The following is a 21,624-nucleotide window of genomic DNA, read 5'->3' on the forward strand; positions in this document are numbered from 1 at the left end:
TGAGATGTGAGGTCTAGGGTCACTAGATCTCATATTTAAGAGGTCCTATCATGCTTTGATTTCTATTACAAGGGATGTGACACAATTTTTTTTTTAAAGAACAGTGTAAAAATAAGAAATAAAAAGGTGAAATAAATAAGAAAAAAAATAATTTTTAAATGCACCCCGCCCCGGTGAGCTCGCGTGGTGGGTAGCGAACACATACGCGAGTAGCGGCCGCATATGAAATTGGTGTTCAAACCACACATGTGAGGTATCGCCGCGAACGGTAGAGCGAGAGCAATAATTCTCGCCCTAGACCTCCTCTGTAACTCAAAACATGCAACCTGTAGAATTTTTTAAACGTGGCCGATGGAGATTTTTAAGGGTAAATGTTTGTCGCCATTCCACGAGCGGGCACAATTTTGAAGCCTGACATGTTGGGTATCAATTTACTCGGCGTAACATCATCTTTTCACAATATATATAAAAAAAAAATTGGGCTAACTTTACTGTTGTCTTATTTTTTCATTCAAAAAGTGTGTATTTTTTTCCAAAAATATTGCGCTTGTAAGACAGCTGCACAAATACGGTGTGACAAAGTATTGCAACGACCGCCGTTTTATTCTCTAGGGTGTTAGAAAATAAAAAATGGATAATGTTTGAGGGTTCTAAGAAATTTTCTAGCATAAAAAAAAAAAACTGTTTATAACTTGTAAACAACAAATCTCAGAAAGAGGCTCGGTCCTTAGGTGGTTAATACTGTTGGTTTATGTCCTTCAATGTCTACTGTACTCATAACTGTATGAGGGCTTAGTTATTTCTATGAAACCATGTCTGACGGAAAAATAAAAAAAAAATAAGCGGTCTGTGTATAAAAAATTTTTTTTTTTTTTAAAAGAATGGGACAAGCATTTGTCCAGCTGTTACAGATTTAATTAAAGTGATGTTCCACCCAAAAAAAAATAAAAAATCATGAATGTGCCTAGAAAAAAATTAATAAAATTTGGATTTTTTTTATCACCTCTAAATGGCTGTTGCTAGGGGGTCCCTCGTAGTCTGCCTCCTTTAGTGCCCTGGCTCTTGTCATCACTTCCCCTTGGCGCAGGAAATGCTCAGCTCTGCCACCTCCCTCTTGTCAATCATCTAGGACACGCGACAGGTCCCAGATGATTGTGTGGCCAATCACGGCGCGCAGTGCCGCTCGCGCATACGCAGTGGGTGCCCGGCTGTGAAGCCATAGCCGGGCGCCCACAGTTACAATGCCGGTCCAACCGAATGGAGGGGGAGACGAGCGGGGCTTCGATCCCCCGCATCGCTGGACCCTGAGACAGGTAAGTGTCCGATTATTAAAAGTCAGCAGCTGCAGTATTTGTAGCTGCTGACTTTTAATTTTTATTTTTTATGCTAAAATGCATTATTTCTTATAGCTCCATAAGGAAAAATAGCAATACCACATTATAGCCATTACAGGAAGCCTATAATCATAGGAAATCACGGTATGAAATAAAATATGACCAACATTCGTCATGGCTTGGCAAATGCTTGACACATTTGTTCAACTAATTGTTTTAAAAGATACACCTCTAAGTGTATGTGGAAGCTTACACCACAAAATGTACTCAGCCAATGAAAGGTAATGACTGCATTTTTATTTTTCTACTACTATCAATGGTCAACACGGTACAACACTTCATCCATGTCTTTGGTGATCTCTGATCTCCTTATGTGTGCAGCAACGTCATGTGTCCAGGCTCCACCCAACAAGTTTGGTCGTATCAGACGTCATCAGGGGCATCAAAACGAAATAAAATATGGTCAACATTCATCATGGCTGGTCACATTTGTTTAACAATTTTTTGTAAAATTTAGACATATAAGTGTTTGCAAAGTTTACTCAGCCAATGAAAGGTAATGAATCCATTTTTATTTTTCTACTGCCATCAATGGCCAACACGGTACAACACGTCATCCAATGTCTTTGGTGATCTCTGATCTCCTTATGAACTGTTTCTTACATGAAGAAGATCAGCCATGGAGTATATCTGAGGTGTATATCAGGGTGTGCTTCTTCCCCACATGAGAGCTGTGATGTCCAGCAACATTCATATAGAGGACATTTCCCACACTCAAGTCACTAATACACCTCGAGGGTTGTGTGGGATCCCCAATGTACAGGAAGACAGGACTTCAGTGAGGAACAATTCCCTCACTCAGGACAGGAAAGTGGCTTCTTCTGCGTGTGAGATCTCTGATGTTTGTAAAGAGAGGACGTCACTGAAAAACATTTCCCACACTCAGGACAGGAATACGGCTTCTCCCCTGTGTGAGACCTCTGATGTCTGATGAGATCTGATGTTTGTACAAAACATTTCCCGCACTCAACACAGCAATATGATTTATCCCCCGTGTGAGACTTCTGATGTCTGACAAGTTTTGATTTTTTTTACAAAGCATTTCCCACACTCAGAACAGGAATACAGATTCTCCCCATGTGCAATTTCTGATGTTTGTAAAGGTTGGACTTCACTGAAAAATATTTTCCACACTCAGGACAGGAATACGGCTTCTCACCTGTGTGGAATCTCTGATGAGTGGAAAGAGTGGGCTTGTCTGAAAAACATTTCCCGCACTCGGGACAGGAATACGGCTTCTCACCCGTGTGCGATCTCTGATGTCTGTATAGATCAAACTTCCTTGTAAAACATTTCCCACACTCAGCACAGGAAAAAGGCTTCTCACCCTTGTGAGACCTCTGATGTCTGTTAAGATGGGTCTTCTGTGAAAAATATTTCCCACACTCGGAACAGAAATACGGTTTTTCCCCAGTATGAGACCTCTGATGTGTGACAAGTTCTGACTTGTTTAGAAAACACTTTCCACACTCAGAACAGGAATGCGGCTTCTCGCCTGTATGAACTCTCTGATGCTTATAAAGAGAGGACTTCTCTGGAAAACATTTTTCGCACTCAGGACAGGAATATGGCTTCTCACCCGTATGAGATCTCTCGTGTATGAAAAGATGGGATTTCTCTATAAAACATTTCCCACACTGGGGACAGGAATATGGCTTCTCACCTGTGTGCAATCTCTTATGTTTGTTAACAGCAGACTTAGATGAAAAACATTTCCCGCATTCAGGGCAGGAATGCGGCTTCTCACCTGTGTGGGATCTTTTATGTACATTAAGGCTGGATATAAAACGGAAACACTTCCCGCACTCGGTACAGGGAAACCTGTTATCTGTTGGAAGGACGGCCCCGTCCCTCACAGTCTGAGGTTCCTCAGGATAAGAGGAATACGATGGTCCATCTACACTGTGTGGTGCCGGATGGACATTTGAGGTAGTCGGGTTTTCTCCTGGACTATACTGTGTGATGGCCTCATCTTCTACTTTACAGTCTGGAGACAAAGTGAGACAATCCTCTGAGGTTTTCCTCATCTCCCGTCCATCTACTAAAATAGAAATACAAAGATTATTACTAGACACAAGCTGATTGGTTCACTTAAACCAGGATCCCCTACCAGTTAATTTCTAAGTCAGAGAGTGAGAAAACAACGAGAACTGTCTTTTATAGGAGTGACAGTGATGAGGGGATTATAGGACGAGTGTCCCCTCCCCCTCTATCACTCATTGCCATCTTCCCAACACAAGAAGTCCTGCACTTCTTTATTTAGTCCATGATTTAGTCATGAATAACAGCGGGGCTGAGCCCCACCAGAGGTCAGAGAGTGAGGATGGGGGGAGAACAACCAAGATGAAGACTGGACTGATCCTGAAGACCATCATCACTGGGTTATTGACTCCTCCCAGCCCTTGCCCTATTCTGGGCCAATCAGTGAGCAGTATGGGTGGAGGAATTAATTTAGAGTTAATGACCCACCTGTGCTGATCTCTGTAGAAGTGTCCTCCTCTATAAATGTCCCCGTTATTCCATCCTCCTCCATAGACTGCTGATCATCCCTCACATACCTCTCTTCTTCTTCTTCTGCTTTACCCTCAACTTTCATATCTCTCAGATTTTTGCCCTAAACCAAGAGAAGGATGGACAATAATATCTGTACACATAACCTCGTAAGAAAAATCTACACATTATCTCCACATGTCTATGTTCCATATTTCATTCCACCCACCTGATGATGGTGGGGGATAGTGCGATCTTCCTGTGTGGAATCCCGGGAATACAGAGGGCGGGGACATCTCTCTGGTGGGTTCCTGGTATTAGATGGCTCCATCATATCCTTGTGTCCTTCTGAAAACTCCTCCATCACTCCATACTCCTCATCCTCCTCTGTATACTCTTCTTTAACAACAATATTATAATCCCAGACGCTTCCACTCTGAAAGATATAAAACATTCATTGTAACCAGAGCTGCTGTTAGAAATCACAGGGCCCTGTACAGCCAACCTGACAGGGCCTCTCGCCCTACCGATCATAAGTGGGCGAGGCGTTCTCTGCATGTATGCATGTGGCTGTGGGGCAGATAATGCCTCAGTGACTTACGATTGTCAGCATGCAGTGACGGCTTTCTGGCAGGATAGCTCAGGTGGGTTCAGACTAGGATCCAAACACACCTGAGCTCATCCCACCTAGAGAGAATGCTGCAGCTGACTTTAAGGCCTAATATATTGTAAGCCTTTCAGTACATCTATCAAGCCCATTCATTGGCCAGGGTGATTTTCTCTCTTTTTTTTTTTACATTTGAGAAAATTATTTTAGGTCTGGAGATTATGTAAAAATTCCAAAATATGATATATTTTATGAAAGCAGACGCCCAAGATAATAAAATGGTGGTAGTTATGATTTGTTTTTATGTGAAATTATTATTTTTTTTTGATTGAACTGCATGTCTTTTTTTCAACCAGATTAACCATGTAACTATCTAACTATATTAGCGCAACATTTATGAAAACACAAAAAAAAATCTATTAAAAAAAATACATTAACCACTTCAATACAAGGCACTTTCACCCCCTTCCTGTCCAGGCCAATTTTCAGCTTTCAGCGCTGTCGCACTTTGAATGACAATTGCACGGTCATGCAATGCTGTACCCATATGACATTTTTATCATTTTTTTCATATAAATAGAGCTTTCTTTTAGTGGTATTTAATAACCACTGAGTTTTTTTTTGTTTTTTTGCTAAAAGAAAAGAAAAAAAAAGGCAGAAAATGTTGAAAAAATAAAGTTTTTCTTAGTTTTTGTCATAAAATGTAGTAAATAAGTATTTTTTCTCCTTCACTGATGTGCACCGATGGGGCGGTACTGATGGGCATGGATGAGACAGCACTGAAGGGGTGGCACTAATGAGGAGGCAGTGATGGCCACTGATGAGATGGCACTGATGAGGAGGCAGCAATATGCAGCACTGACACTTATGGGCAATGGTGGGCAGCATGGATGTGTGGCACTGATAAGCAGCACTTATGGGCAATCATAGGCAGCACTGATAGGCAGCCTGGATATGCTGCACTGATAGGCAGCACTTATGAGCAATGATGGGTGGCCTGGATAGGCGGCACTGATAGGCAGCACTTATGAGCAATGATGGGTGGCCTGGATAGGCGGCACTGATAGGCAGCACTTATGAGCAATGATGGGTGGCCTGGATAGGTGGGACTGATAGGCAGCACTTATGAGCAATGATGGGTGGCCTGGATAGGCGGCACTGATAGGCAGCACTTATGAGCAATAATGGGTGGCATGGATAGGTGGAACTGATAGGTGGCACTGATGGGCACTGAAAGGGAGCACTGACTTGCATTACTGATGGGCACAGATTGATTTAACTGATGGGCACAGATTGACATCCTGGCTGGGCAAAGATTGACATCACTGATGGACACAGACTGGCATCACTGCTGGGCACTGTTGGGGCTGCACTGATTACCTATACAGGTCTCCCCTGTGAGGAAATGCCACTGATCATCTCTCTTCTCCTCCCTCTGTCACTGAGAGGTGAGGAGAGCCGATAAACGGCGTTTCCTTCTTTATATGTGATGAGCTGTGATTGGACACAGCTGATCACATGGGAAGAGAGCCATGTCATCGGCTCTTTACCAAGAACGGGTTCACGACGTGTACCAGTGACACAGTGCGCCCGTGATCGTTGCACTGCTTGCCCCCAGAACAGCAGAGTATCCCGCCTGCTGTCATTTGTCCATACAGTGGGTGGGGGCTGGTTAAAGCGGTTGTAAACCGCTTGATGTTTTTTTTTCTTACATGCAAGGCAATGGCATATGTGTGCTCATGCTAGTAAAAGAAAAACAAAACTGCTGCCGCCATCCTTGAAGGCTGGCCGCCTACTGCAGGCACCACCATTTGAAAGTTTTTATATAGGTAAGGGGTGGGGCCACATGGCTATGTCACCTGGTGGCACCGCCCCCTTCTGACATGGTGCATGCTGCCGCCCCTTACCTATATAAGAACTGTCAAAACGGAGGAGCCTGCAGTAGGCGGCCAGCCTTCAAGGATGGCGGCAGCTTTTTTTGTTAGATTTTTTTCGGTACAGCGGGCAGGTGTGACTGCATCAGGGCTTTTTTTTTTTTCAATAGCCGGGGGCCGGCAAACGCAAGTCATTTTTTAATGTTATTTGACTTGTTTTTTTTTTCTTTAGTGATGTCAATTTTACATTTTTTTTTTAACCACTTCAAAACCGGGCACTTTCACCCCCTTCCTACCCAGGCCAATTTTTAGGTTTTGAATGACAATTGCTCGGTCATGCTACACTGTACCCAAATAAAAAATTTATAATTTTTTCCTACAAATAGAGCTTTCTTTTGGAGATATTTAGTCTCCACTGGGTTTCTCTTTTTTTTGCTTAAAAAAAAAAGACTGAAAATGTAAAAAAAAACTTTTTTTTCGTAGATTCTGTCAGTAAATTTTGTAAATGAGTAATTTTTCTCCTTCACTGAAGAGTACTGATGAGGAAGCACTAATGACTGGTACTGATGGCCACTGATATGCGGCACTAATGGGCAATTGTAGGCAGCACTGACTGGTGTCACTGATGGGGCTGCACTGATAATCAGGGCACTGATTTATAGGTCTCCCCTGTGAGGAGATGCCACTAATTGTCTCTCCTCGTCTCACACTCTGCCAGTGTGAGGCGAGGAGAGCCGATAAAACGGCACTTCCGTATTTCCATGTGATCCACTATGACTGGACACAGCTGATCACATGGGTAAATAGCCGCGTCATCAGCTCTTTACTGAGAGCAGGGTCGCCCTGTGTCCTAGGGACGACGTCATGACGGCACCCCAGAACAAGAGGGGATCCCGCCCGCCGTCATTTTACTATACGGCGGGTGGAAGGTAGTTAATAAAGGAATTGTCAAAAACGGTCTGTGTTTTTATTACTTTTTTACACTTTTTTGGTGAATGGGCAGGAGTGCAATGCATACTCATTCACATGGGGAGGGCATGCTCTGGGGGCTCCCTCGTTAAACAAAGCTTCAAAATTACGATAAGTCCCCCACCTGCAGACCCCGACAACCAACCGGCCACTGCTCATCAACATGGGGAAAAAGGACTTTGGGGTGGTGGGACAGAGCCTCCCTGCCCCAAAGCAACCACACCTTCAAGTTGAGGGCATGTGACCTGTTCAGTAAAGGGGGGGGTGCTCTCTCATCCCCCCTCTTTCCTGACCAGCCAGGCTGCATGCCCGGATAAGAGTCTAGTGTGGATTTGGGGGGGGGGGGGGGCCCACGCAGGGTTTTTTTTTTTACTTTTTTTTTTACCAGCTTTTATTTTTTTACTCAGCTGTCAGCGGGCAAGCCCATTGACAGCTGATGACTCATCAGTTGTTAAGGACAATGGCTGCTGGCTTCCCAGTCTCGCTCCTTAACAACTAGCTTTTACTGCGCTAAGCTTTGCCCAATCAAGGAGGAAGGGATGATTGCTCCGCCTGTGAAAGAATCATCGGCCAGCGAAAGGCTGCGATCAGCCATGGCTGGCCTGCACTGATCAGCATCGCAAAACACAGTGTGACTTAAGCTGCCTGCACCCGAAATTAAGAAAAGAGTCCCTTTCTGCTCCTTGCCACCTGGACCCCTCTGCTGAAGTGATGGGGCCCAGGAAAATATACTTCATGTTACAGCAAGCCTAGGAGCTTGGGCAAAAGCTTAAAAATGCTTTCAATATATTTAAACGGTAAAGCTGCCCTCCTTTTGAGTTGATAGGGCCCAGGCCCGTGACAGCAGCCCAGGTTTACTGCCCTGTTGGTGGCCCCCAATTGTAACAAACATACATCTCTTCTGTTTAAACCTAAACTTTGGAATCACTCAGGTTTTCACTCTGAATATATAATAAAAATGGCATCAATTGTAATAGTACAGATCTTAATGATACTATCAGAGATTGTCCATCATGACGTCCTTGTAGAGATCCTTGTGTCCTTCTAAATACTCCCACTCCTCCATGGAGAAATAGACAGTGACATCCTGACACCTTATAGGAACCTGACACACACAATGATACAGTCACCATCCAGACACATCCCTTGTCTGTTACTGGATAATGTCCCAGAATTCCCAGCACCGCTCACCTCTCCTGTCAGCAGCTCCATCATCCTCTTGGTGACTTCTAGAATCTTCTCCATGTTGTGTCTCTCTGGTTTTAGGGAGTCACATGGAGGCACTGTGATGGTCATATGATCACCTGACTTCACAGGAGGAAATCTCTGTATTGGAAAACCAATAGGAATGTCATGCCAGGACAGTACAAATACACCCCCCCCCCCATGACCCCTTCTTGGAAAGTAGACAGTCCAAGGTATTTAGTAAGAGGCATGGTGAGTTTTTTGAAGTTGTATTTTTTTCCCCACAATTCTTTGCAAAATAAAGATATATTTTTTTCCACAAAACTGTCAAATTAGCAGGTTATTCCTCACACAAAGCATATGCATACTTGCAATTACACCCCAAAATACATTTTGCTACTCCTCCTGAGAAAGGATGAGCCGAACACCCCCACCCCCCCGGTTTGGTTCGCACCAGAACATGCGAACAGGCAAAAAAATGTGGGCGAACACACGAACATCATTAACGTGTATGGGACATGAACATGAAAAATCAAAAAAGTGCTCATTTTAAAGACTTATATGCATGGTATTGTCATAAAAAGTGTTTGGGGACCTGGGTTCTGCCCCAGGAGGCATGTATCAATGCAAAAAAAAAAAAAAAAAAGTTTTAAAAATGGCCTGTTTTTTCGGGAGCAGTGATTTTAATAATGTTTAAAGTGAAACAATAATAATGAAATATTCTTTTAAATATCGTGCCTGGGGGGTGTCTATAGTATGACGCAGTTTTCCCGCGTTTGGAACAATACCACAGCAAAATTACATTTCTAAAGGAAAAAAAGTCATTTAAAACTGATCGCGGCTGTAATGAATTGTCAGGTCTCAGCAATATAGATAAAACTCATTGAAAAAAAAAAAAACGGCATGGGTTCCCCCCAGTCCATTACCAAGTCCTTTGGGTCTGGTATAAATATAAAGGAGAACCCCAAACCAAAAATGTAAAATATAAAATTGCGTGGGGCTCCCCCCAAAATCCATACCAGGCCCTTCAGGTGTGGTATGGATTTTAAGGGGAAACCTGCGCCAATTAAAAAAAAAAAAAAAACGGTGTAGAGGCCCCCCCCAAAATCCATTCCAGACCCTTATCAGAGCAGGCAACCTGGCAGGCCACATGAAAACGAGGGGGGGCAAGAGAGTGCCCCCTCCTCCTGAACCATACCAGGCCACATACCCTTAACATGGGGAGGGTGCTTTGGAGTAGCCCCCCAAAGCCCCTTGTCCCCATGTTAATGGGGACAAGTGTCTCATTCCCACAACCCTTGCCCGGTGGTTGTGGGGGTCTGCAGCTTATTGGAATCTGGAAGCCACCTTTAACAAGGGGATCCTGGCCTCCCCCCTATGTGAATTGGTAACGGGTAAATTATACCCCTACCATTTCACAGAAAAAAAGTGTAAAAAATAGTTAAAAAAAAGGCAGGAGACATTTTTGGACAAGTCCTTTATTAAAAAATAAAAATATAAAAATGTCTTGTGATGTAGATCCATCTCACGCCGCCCGACAGACTGAAAAAAGAAAAAAAAAAGCCACAACAGCTCCGCCTCCATGGGGGGCTCCTGCCGAGTGACGCTTCTTCTCGGTGACAGCTGTTATATAGCTGAGGGCGGGGCCACTCGGTGACTGTTCCAGGAAAGCACGTGGAACCAAGAATCTCTGGGAAAGGTTGGGAAACCCATGTTTCAGCTCCCCATGCACCTCTTATGTCTAAGTCAACCTGTGCCACTAAGAAAATATATCTTTGATTACTTAAAATGGGACAGTAATATTTATCCACAATATCTCCCAGGATATATGTAAAGACTATTCTTGGTTGATTCTGAACTCAACAGGTTAGTTGAGAGAGCCGATCACATTGGCCTCTGTACACTGTAGGAGACAGGCCTACTCCTGCTGGAGCTCCTGCTATTGTAAGAAGGTGTCCTGTGTTTATACTTATGAGAATGTATCATCTACTGTGTGAAGCTTGGTGACAACAAGTCTGACCTGTAGTGAAATCCTGATTAATCATAACAATGCTCAGGAGGGCACTGAGTCACATCAGCTGCTTTAAGGGATTAGTTAATTAGCTCATGTTAATTCTGTTTCTGGTTACAGGTGTATTGTTAGAGTAATATGAGCAGGAGGGGGGACCTCCTCTTCTACTGTATATAAGACTTGTATTTTGGTTCTAATAAACAGTCCATGTTCAGCAACTAAACAAGTATTGTCTTGTTTTGTGCTTGTGAACGGTTGGAATATCTGATATCTATATTCAGACTGGGAGGAAGTGGTAAATGACGAAAGCACTCAAGTGGAGTGTGGGACGTTTCGTTACAGTGACATAAACAGGCGACCCCACCTTTCGAATTTGCCACGAACACCGCATAATGTTCGCTGCTCTGCAAACACCCGATGTTCGAGTCGAACTTGGGTTTGACTCGAACATCGGGCTCATCCCTACTCCCGAGTATGGCGATGGCACATATGCCAGACTTTTTCACAGCCTGGCCACATACTGAGGCCCAACATGCAGGGAGCACCTGCAGGTGTTCCAAGGGCATCAATTACACATATAATTTCTAGACTTACATGGCATGGATGAGCACCGATGTGGCACAGATGAGCACTGATGTGGCATGGATGTGGCACGGATGATCACTTATGTGGCATGGCTTCGGGATGATCACCGATGTGGCACTGATGAGCTAGGGATGGAGCATGGATGAGCATGAACAAGCTAGGGATAGAGAATGAATGTAGATGGATGAGCCAGGGATGGAGCATGGGTGTGAATGGATGAGCCAGGGATGGAGCATGAATGGGGATGGATGAGCCAGGGATGGAGCATGAATGGGGATGGATGAGCCAGGGATGGAGCATGAATGGGGATGGATGAGCCAGGGATGGAGCATGAATGGGGATGGATGAGCCAGGGATGGAGCATGAACGGGGATGGAGCATGAACGGGGATGGATGAGCCAGGGATGGAGCATGAATGGGGATGGATCAGCCAGGGATGGAGCATGAATGGGGATGGATCAGCCAGGGATGGAGCATGAATGGGGATGGATCAGCCAGGGATGGAGCATGGCAGTGGATGGATGAGCCTGGGATGGAGCATGGATGAGCATGAATGTGAATGGAGGAGCCAGGGATAGAAAATGGCTGTGGATGGATGAGGAAGGGATGGAGCATGGATGAGCATGAATGTAAATGGATGAGCCAGGGATGGAGAATGGCTGTGGATGGATTAGCCAGGGATGGAACATGAATGTGGATAGATGAGCCAGGGATGGGCACATATCAGTGCTGTGGGCACTTCAGATCCAGCCCGCAGTGCTGCTGCACCTCCTCTCCTTACACGCTGTACTGATCGGCATGAGGAGAGGGAAGGAGCCGAACCGGACATGCTCCGGTTTGTTTACAAGTGATCACCCCATCATTGGATAGAGTGATCACGTGGTAAAGGGTCAGTGCCATGCCGTAAAGGGTCAGTGTCATGCCGATCCGTGACACACCAGGTCTGGGAGACGGTCACAGTGCGATTCTGGGAGGACGTTATAGTACACCCTCCCAGAGTTATCCGACCACGCTGTAGCCGTTTTTCGGCTATGGCCCGGTCAGCAAGTGGTTAATAGAGATAAGAGAGATGTCATGTGACCTCCCAAAATCCTCCTCACCTCTCTGGTCAGCAGGTAGATGATCTCCAGGGTGAAGTTTAGTATCTTCTCAGTCATGTGACTCCAGTCCTCCTCCATCCTCATTGGTGCCATAATTTCATCTATACAGGTCTCCTTGTAGACAGATAACTTTGGTAAATCAGAGTAAGAATTATTTGGATGGTGTTGGTCACACAATAATAGGATGTGGATGTGAGGGAGGGTAATAGGAGGGTTTCTGTACATTTAAGAACTACTACCCCCATGGGAACACATGGACTGTTTAGTGTTTGTACATATTCAAGGTCCCAGAACCATCTTGGTCTATCATTTCAGAAACTCCTTTTTTTTCTTTGGGTTTCTTTTGTTTCGGAACTGGTTTTGATTAGTTTTTGATCTGCAGACAAGGAATGCAAGACTCCAATCTCTGGGAGCCTGCTGACTGACGGGAGTGACGTCACTGTCATACTGTGCACTCCATCATTGTGTTGGGTGCATATTGTAATAATTGCTCATTTGCTACCTGTGAAGTTTAATAATTGCCCTATATAGGCCATGTATGGTCAGGATGGCCATTGTCTTGTCTATCCACTTCAGCTCCAGACCTTTTTTCTGACACTTTCGTTTACATGCAACAATCAGTACTTTTGCTTGAAAATTTGTGAGAACCCTCAATATTATAGATATTTTTTAAAAGTAGAGACCCCAGAGAATAAATTGGTGGGTATTGCAATTTTTAATGTCACACAGTATTTGCGTAGCAGTTTTCCAAACGCTGTTTTTTAAAAAAAAAAAATCATTTTATTGAATTGTAATGCAACAAACACAATAGATAACCCATCTCCTTTTGTAAAATATAAATGATAATGTTACGCCGAGTAAATAGATACCAAACGTGTCATGCTTTAAAATTGTGCATGCCCGTGTAACGGCGACTAACGGCGCTTTAAACGATTTTACAGGTTACCACTTTAGATTTATGCCGTGTACACACGACTGGACTTTTAAGGACATGGTCCGGCGGACAATCCGACTGACTTTGCAGCTGAGGTCCGCCGGACTTTCAAACGAATGGACTTGGCCACGCACGATCACTCCAAAAGTCAGACGGATTTGAACGTGATGACGTAGAATAAGGAAGTTCATAGCCAGTAGCTGCCCTAGCGTCGGTTTTAGTCCGTCGGACTAGCACACAGATGAACGGATTGTCCGCTAAAAGCTTTTGGGAAGAAAAAGTCCACTGGAGCCCACACACGATCCAATTGTCCGACGGACTCTGGTTCCGCCGCAAAGTCCGATCGTGTGTACGCGGCATTAGGCTTCACGTACATGGAACGTTTAAAAACCTCTTCTGAATGCTGGAACTTGACAGCTAGCAACCGACGGTCAGAAACGTCCGTTTTGCCACTTTTTTTTTTTTTTTTTCGTTTTGCCACTTTTACATGCCGCGTGTATTGCAGCGTTCATGAGCGTTTGCGCTTAGAAGCGCTCTCTCTCTCTAGTGTGGGATGATCACTGCGTGCGTTCGCCTTTGAGCACTAGCACGGGGCATATTCATTTATTTATTTTAATTATTCATTTATTTTATTTTTCTTATTTTTACACTGTTGCTTTAAATAGTTTTATCATTTTTAATGTAAAAATCCTTTGTGACAGCAAAAGGCATGTGACAGGTAATCTTTATGGAGGGATCTGAGGTCTACGAACCCCCAAATCCCTCCTCTGCCCTTAAAAGCATTCAAAACACCAAGATCTGTGTTTTTGAATACTTTTTATTTTTAAATGGCGCTGTTGACAACCAGAAGTGATAACATGTCCTTGCTGCCGGTGTTCTATTGATTTGTGTCCTCCGTCTAAATGTACCCGCGCATGCGCAGAACGGAAAGGGCACGCCAGCTGATTTGCCGACCAGCTGGAGTGACGTCACCATAGCGCGTGCGCAGATCGTAGGAGGTTTTTTTTTCGACGGGAGATACCATTTCATGGGCACAATTCAAAGCTATGCAAAGAGCGGAGGGACGCCGTAGATGTCAGATTGTGCCTCGCTGTAAACCCACGGCGCATCAGCGAGGCACAATATGACAAATACTGTTTGAATAGCATTAAACTGTGCCTGAGAAATTGTATCTTCCGTCGAAAAAAAAGGCCCCATGCGCTATGGTGACGTCACTCCAGCTGATCGGGGGAAATCAGATGGAGTGCTGTTCCGTTCTGCTCATGCGCGGGGCACTTTTCAACGGCGGGCACATATCGACGGAACACCAGGTTACTACTCTGAACAGCTGAATCCGGCCTTACTTGGCTGTCGGGACAGCCAGCGGATGTGCTGACTGGTCGCCCGGTTCTCCCGGTGGGATGGGAGATCCCGAGCAAGCTGCAGAAGACAGCAGGAAGGGGGGTGGACATCACCTCCTGCTGCTTGTAATAGCAATCGGTCGGTTAGTTAGCTGCTCTGATTGCTATTACTAGATAGCCGATCGCCGGTTTCCACACTATATATGTGTGTATCATCATCTGCTGGAGACAAAAGACATCACAGTGACTATGGAGGAAGAGGACGGACATGACGGGGGGTTACTGGGTGTAAATAGAAAATAAGATCTTATTACCTCCTCTGCTGCCACTTCCAGCAATATCTCCTCTCTCATTCCTCCCGACTCATGTCTCACCCGGAAGTTCCTGTCCATACCTGACATCACTTCCTGTTTTCCATAGAGACTTCCCATCTGGGTAGAAGTAAGATCCCCACCTTGTGGAGCTCAGAGGAACTGCAGCCCCAAGAAACGTCTCTTAGTGTGAACATGGTACTTCATCAGATTTGGCGACCCGTCAGAGAATGTGTAACGAAAGTGATGTTACGTCGCCGCCATCTTGCTACACCCCGCACTCGCCCACAGTAAGGATAGAGTGGGAAGGGGGCAAGCGGACATCTTGTTACACCCACCATAGTTTTGCATTTCACACTTATTTTTTTTATTTATTTATTAACAGTTTTATCAACACATACAGTACAACACACATGTACCAACCCACCCCCCCCCTTAATCCCCTGTGCAGCCTTCCAACCAATACGAAATCTCATTCCGTATTCCCAACTATAACAAATATTACATGTCCAAAACATCCATGACAGTACCGTCCAACCCGCATACAGAAAAATACCATACTCATATCACTCCCCCGCCCAGTATAGCAAGCTTGAAATCAAAACCCAGCCCCATCACAATGGATTAATTCACAGTATCTTTAGCATCTAGCCAACATTGCCACACTTTCTCCAATTTTTTGGGACATCCCCTACTCAAGTAGGTAGCTTTATACATTGGTAGTGATTTGTTAATTATACTTTTCCAGAATGACACTGTGGGCGGCTCTGGTCTCTTCCAACACAACAGAATAGCCTTACGGGCATAGAACAAGGAAAGTGAAATCCTAATTCTTTGTGCCCTTCTGGGTGCCAACTCCTCCACCAGCCCGAGTAAACATGTCGCGACCGTAACAGGAATCGGCACCGAAAGCACCGTCTGTATAGTGTGTGTCACCCCTTTCCAGAATACTTGTATCTGCCGGCACTGCCAGAACACATGGTCAAAGTCAGCATGATTGTCCGGGCAGCGCCAGCATACTGCCGCATCTGTGCCATATATCCCATCTATCCTTGCCGGGGTATAGTACACCCTGTGTAAAAGTTTAAATTGAATTAGCCTATCCCTGGCTGACAGCAGCGTCTTAAATGGGTAATCCCACATATCATCACACTTATTTTTAACTGTAAACTGAGGTTATATTGTGAAATGCAATACTTAGAACTCCGTTTGAGTGTTCAGATGTTGAATTTTAAAAGCAGCGGCAAGCCTGCTGATCTCACAGGTTTGCTAAGCTGACAGAAGTTCGCTGCTTTTAAAATTCAACATCGAAACATTGATATGGAGTTCTAAGTACTGTTTTTCACAATATAATCTGTTTACTGCTAAAAAATAAGTGTAAAATGCAAAACTCCAGTGGGTGTAACAAGATGTCCGCTTTCCCCCTTCTCAGTCTATCCTTACTATGGAGGATTGCAGGGTGTAGCAAGATGGCGGCGACGAAACGTCGCTTCCGTTACACAATCTGACAGGTCACCAAATCTGATGAAACAACTGCCTTGTGCTGTGTGTGTATATACTGTATTATATCCTTATAGATGGGGTCATCGCCACTCCTACTAAGGGGGATAGAAATATATTACTGCCTAGTCCAGCCTTTCTCAGCCAGGGTTTCTCCAAAGGTTTCTAGGGGTTCCTTGTCTAATGAACAATTTCTGCCTCTCAGTAACAATGATTTCATGACAATCCTCTAACTGACTACTGATATAAGGGGATCCTTCTCACATTGGTCACCAGGGACCAATAAACAGACTATGAGGAATGAGCTCCAGGTTTGGACTGAACCCATGTTTGGGCAGAATTTGGTTTGTTTGGGGGAGGTGGTTAGTCAACAGCTTAACTAAATTGGTATTCAAGCAAGTTGTACCTCCAGCTGCAGTTATACTACCACTTCTAAATGTGGCAGGTTAATAGGGAGTGAACAACAGGAAAAGCCGCCGTTCCAGGTGAGACAATTCAGGTAAGGTTAGGTGGTTGGGACTCCACATGCAGGTGCAAGCATTCGTTTGCTCAATGAGTAAGCACAAGGTCATTGTGTGAAACGCTTCAACCTCTTCCCCGGCTGCTTCAACATATCGAAAAATTTGCTACATCGGTGTGCTGCCAATTTCCTTCTATCCAGGTTAATAGGGAGCCATCAGCCGCAGGCACCCTTACAACTGGGCACATATCCCCCCCACCAGCCCAGTGTTTCTTAAACTTTTTTTGTCTTGCAGTGCACCAAAAAGATCTAACAATTTTCACACCACACCTGAAAAGATTTAACAATTTCCGTGGTGAAGAACTTATTTATTTTTACATATATATTTCATTTTCAATTTAATGTGAAGGATGTGCCTGCTTTCGAGAGCAAATCAGATTGAAGTGAGCCTCCAAAATCGACAAATGGAGCGGTCTCTATATTATTATAATATAATTAGATCAATCGCGTTCTCCCGAGATCTCTCACAAGTCTAGCATTACGAAAGGAACCAATGAATGACGGACTGACGGAGATTGGGTTTTTATGTATGTTACTTTTTTAACTTTTGTGACATTGATTTACCATTTAATTTTTTTTCGATATGTTCAAGGTTTCAAAACGCTAGCATCTTTAACCACTTGCCGTCCGCGCTATAGCTGAAAGACGGCTACAGCGCAGACTTAATTTGCCGGGAGGGCGTCCCTGGACGTCCTCCCGTGCTTGAGCGGCCTGCGCACCCCCTGCAGGGTGCGCATGGTGCGCTCTATGATCAGTGAGTCTATGAGACTCGCCTGATCACAGATTGGAGTAAGGGGTCGATCCCGACCCCTTACCACATGATCAGCTGTCAGCCAGTGATAGCTGATCATGTGATGTAAACAGAGCCGGTAATCGGCTATTTTTCCTATTTTTCCTCCTTATGCTGATAGCGCGAGGAGGGAAAAAAAGCCGGTCACCGCCGGCTCACGATTGTAGAGGTGTCACCAGCGTCACCTACCAGTGCCCACCAGTGCCCACAGTACCACCCATCAGTGCCCTCAGTGTCAGCTATCAGTGCCCTCAGTGCTGCCTATCAGTGCCCACAGTACTGCCTATAAATCACCAATCAGTGTGTCATTACCAGTGCTGCCTATCAATACCACCTATCGGTGCCACTTATCAGTGCCATCTTATCAGTGCACATTGTTGTGATATGGCTGAACTGGAGTGACTCCATCTTTATAAGTTTATATAAGATTAACTTGGGTTAACCTGTTAGCTAGTTTAAACTCTGTATTTACAGACTGTAGCAGTTTTTCTATAAAGTATACATATAAGAAAATATAGCTTGCATAAGCAGTTTTATTCTGTATTGTCTAAATAAAGTGCCATCTTATCTGTGCCCATCAGTGCAGCCTCATCAGCGAATATCAATGAAGGAGAAAAATGATCTGTTTTCAAAATTTTATAACAAACTATGAAACATGTTTTTTTTGTTTTTTGTTTTTTAATTTCTCTCTTTTTTTGTTTGTTTAGTAAAAAATAAAAACCCAAATGGTGATTAAATACCACGAAGAGAAAGCTCAATTTGTGTGAAAAAAATGATAAAAATGTCATTTGAGTACAGTGTAGCATGACCGCGCAATTGTCATTCAAAGTGTGAAAGCTGAAAATTGGTCTGGGCAGGAGGGGGCTTTAAGTGCCCAATAAGCAAGTGGTTAAATATTTTTCAAAACTCCCACTCCACACCTGCAAATCTAACACGGCACACAGTTTGAGAATCACTGCCCCAGCCTATTCAGTTGTCAACTCTGAATTCTCACCTGACAGGTGAATGTAAACAAAGTGTAAAAGAAAAACTGAATTGGGCCCCTCAAAATTCATATTAGGTCCTTCAGGTCTGGTATGGACAGTAAAAGGAAACTCTATGCAAAAAAAAAAAGAAAAAATGTGTGAGGTCTCCAGGAAATCCATATCAGACCCTTATCTGATTATGCAACCTGGCTGACCAGTAAAGGGGAGCTAGTGTGCTCCCCCCCCTGAACCATACCAGTCCACATACCTTCAATCCTTTCCTGGTGGTTGTGGGGAAACTACTTGCTTATTAAAATCTAGAAGCCCCCTTTAAAAATTAGAGAGCCTCCAGATGCCGCCACCCTATGTGAATGAGTAGAGGTACATATTACCCCTGCTCATTCACAAAAAATAAAATAAAAGATATTATCCAGAAACAAAGAAACCCAAGTGTTTGACAAGTCCTTTGTAAGAAGAACTAAAATACCCAAACAATGACCCTTCTTGTAAATCCATTGTCAACTCGCTGAAAAAAATACCAGACGACCCGATGCCCATTACCAATCCTGATTCTGCACAAAGCTGAATTACAGCTTCCAGAGTTGCCATCAGCTATATGGAAGGAAGGGGCAGGGACAGTGGTGATATTATTTAAAAAAATATCATAGCTCCCAACCAGGGCTGGGACAAGGGGTAGGGGGCACCCTGACCCTAACCCTAAGGGAAAGGGGGGCACAGTTTGGCATCTTTGCCCTGGGTGCTAGATGACCTTGTCCCGGCATTGCTCCCAACTGTCCCTGATATCGAGGGACTGTCCCTGATTTGGAACAAAGTTCCTCTGTCCCTCTTTCCTCCATATAGTTGTATATTAAAAATTCACTTTTCTGTCTTTCAAAAAGTGTTTCCCAGTGCTAAACCTTTCCTTCAATTTATAAATCGTTGCATTTGTATAGTTTAAAAGCCAATATAAAGCAATAGTAGTGGTAAAAAAAAGCCACTTGTGGGTTTAACCTATAACTTTTTTTTTGTATAATTCTCCTTTAAGTGGACATGTCAGGGGGTGTGTCCTATGCCTACATAACTTTTCAAAGAGGTTTCCCTCATTCCCATCTCAAAAAGTTGGGAGGTATGAAATATGCCCATGTGGTCATATTTAGGCAGTGATGTAATGCTTCACTCCCCACCAATTTACTTACATGGCCAAACGGGTACATGAATGGATCTGGTGGCATTGGTGGTTTTTAATCGTTTGACCTCTGGAATGTTTTACCCCCTTCACGAACAGGCCATTTTTTGCTATTCAGCACTTTTCTATTTTAACCACTTGAAGCCGGTGCTTTCGCCAAAAGATGTCTACAACAAGGGCGTGTCCTCAGGACGCGGCTGATCACAGATGGGAGTAAAGGGCCAGTCTTGGCCCTTTACCATGTGATCAGCTGTCATTCAATGGCAGCTGATCATGTGATGTAAACAGAAGTCGGTAATGCGATTTTTTTTCCCCTCACGCTAATAACGCAAGGAGAAAAAAACAGCCAATTACCGGCTTCTGCAAAAGGGACAATGGTCCCACACAGTGCAAACCAGTGCTACTAAGCAGTGCCCACCAATGCCACCTACCAGTGCCCATAAGTACTGCTAAACAGTGCCCACCAGTGCTACCTACCTGTGCCCATCAGATTAGTGTAGGAATCTCATAATCATGAGATATCTGGTACTGGGCATTATTGGGGAAAAGATGGGCATGTGGTAGATGGGGCGGGATGACCAATATGCACCTAAATCATTTTTTCTGTTTAGTCCCATACAGAATGTGAGGCCCAAAAATTTTTTAAGCTCCTCCACTGTTAGGGCTCTCCACTCGTAGGGACGGGCATAAGAGGACGTTAGATTACTTGCTATGAATTGTTGTGCATATAGGTTGCACTGGGCCACAATCGATGCAAGAATGTCCTCAGTAAAAATGAAATGGAAAAAGTCTATCGGGGAAAAATTTTCTGTGTCCACCTGGACTCCTGGGTGGGCAGTGAAAGGGGGAACGTTAGCTTCTCCTGAGTTAGGAGGAAGCCACAAGGGGTTCTGAAGGGAATAGGGAAGGCTGGCATGGGAACTAACCCTTTGGGGCTGAATTGACACCCCACTGGTACTTGGCCTTTGCCGAGGTACTGCGGTGCTGGTGGATGTCACTGCCTTGCTGGTGGTTGGCTCTGCGGTGCTGGTGGATGGTACTGCCTCCTCACCAATATGCCTTCGTCTGATGGGCAGACTCTCATCTTCCTCCTATGAGGCTGTCATTGTACCACTGCTTAGGACAGGCTTGTAGTCCACGTCAGACGTAGAATCTGAATATGAGGAGGAATCCGAAGCGGAGAGCTCCCCATTGCTCTCGTCAGCCGCAAGAATATCGTATGCCTCCTCGGCTGCATATAACCTTTGTGACATTCTTAGTGATCACAAATGGCACTGATATGTGACACTGATGTGGCAGATGACACTGACAGGTGACACTGATGTGGCAGATGACACTGAGAGGTGAAGCTGATGTGGCAAGTGACACTAGCAGGTGACACTGACAGGTGGCACTGATCACAGGTGACACTGATGTGGCAGTTGACACTGATGACAGGTGGCACTGATACGTGGCACTGACAGGTGGCACTGATATGTGGCACTGACATGTGGCACTGACACTGGCAGATGGCTCTGGCAGATGGGGCTGGCACTGGCAGATGGCACTGGCAGATGGCAGATTGCACTGGCAGATGGCTCTGGCAGATGGGGCTGGCTCTGGCAAATGACACTGGCAGATGGCACTGGCAGATGGCACTGAAATATGGCACTGGCAGATTGCTCTGGCAGATGGGGCTGGCAGATTGCTCTGGCAGATCGGCCTGGCAACTGTAACACTGTGTAAACACTGTAATACATTGTAGCACTCACTGCCAAATATCACAGATCACTCTCCCTCCTCACATGCTGTCTCTGTGTGAGGAGGGAGAGACAGGACACCGGCAATGAGAGACGATCTCATATGTTTACATTTGAGATCGTC

At 44.6% G+C, this 21,624-nt stretch overlaps 1 protein-coding gene and 1 pseudogene across 2 annotated transcripts in view; one reads left to right on the forward strand and one right to left on the reverse strand.

Annotated features, from left to right (window-relative positions):
* Window positions 1-21,624, forward strand: part of LOC143986844 (uncharacterized) — a 247,655-nt gene that overhangs the window by 160,566 nt on the left and 65,465 nt on the right.
* Window positions 1,610-14,860, reverse strand: LOC143989447 (uncharacterized; annotated as a pseudogene). The gene is made up of 6 exons (XR_013277035.1): window positions 14,804-14,860; window positions 12,216-12,329; window positions 8,526-8,660; window positions 4,114-4,320; window positions 3,864-4,008; window positions 1,610-3,435 (listed from the first exon to the last, which is right to left on the reverse strand). The product of XR_013277035.1 is annotated as an uncharacterized LOC143989447 (transcript).

Source organism: Lithobates pipiens, unplaced genomic scaffold, assembly GCF_037356315.1.
Source record: "Lithobates pipiens isolate NorthernLeopardFrog02 unplaced genomic scaffold, aLitPip1_a1.2 Scaffold_18, whole genome shotgun sequence".
In the NCBI taxonomy this organism is placed as follows: Eukaryota; Metazoa; Chordata; class Amphibia; order Anura; family Ranidae; genus Lithobates; species Lithobates pipiens.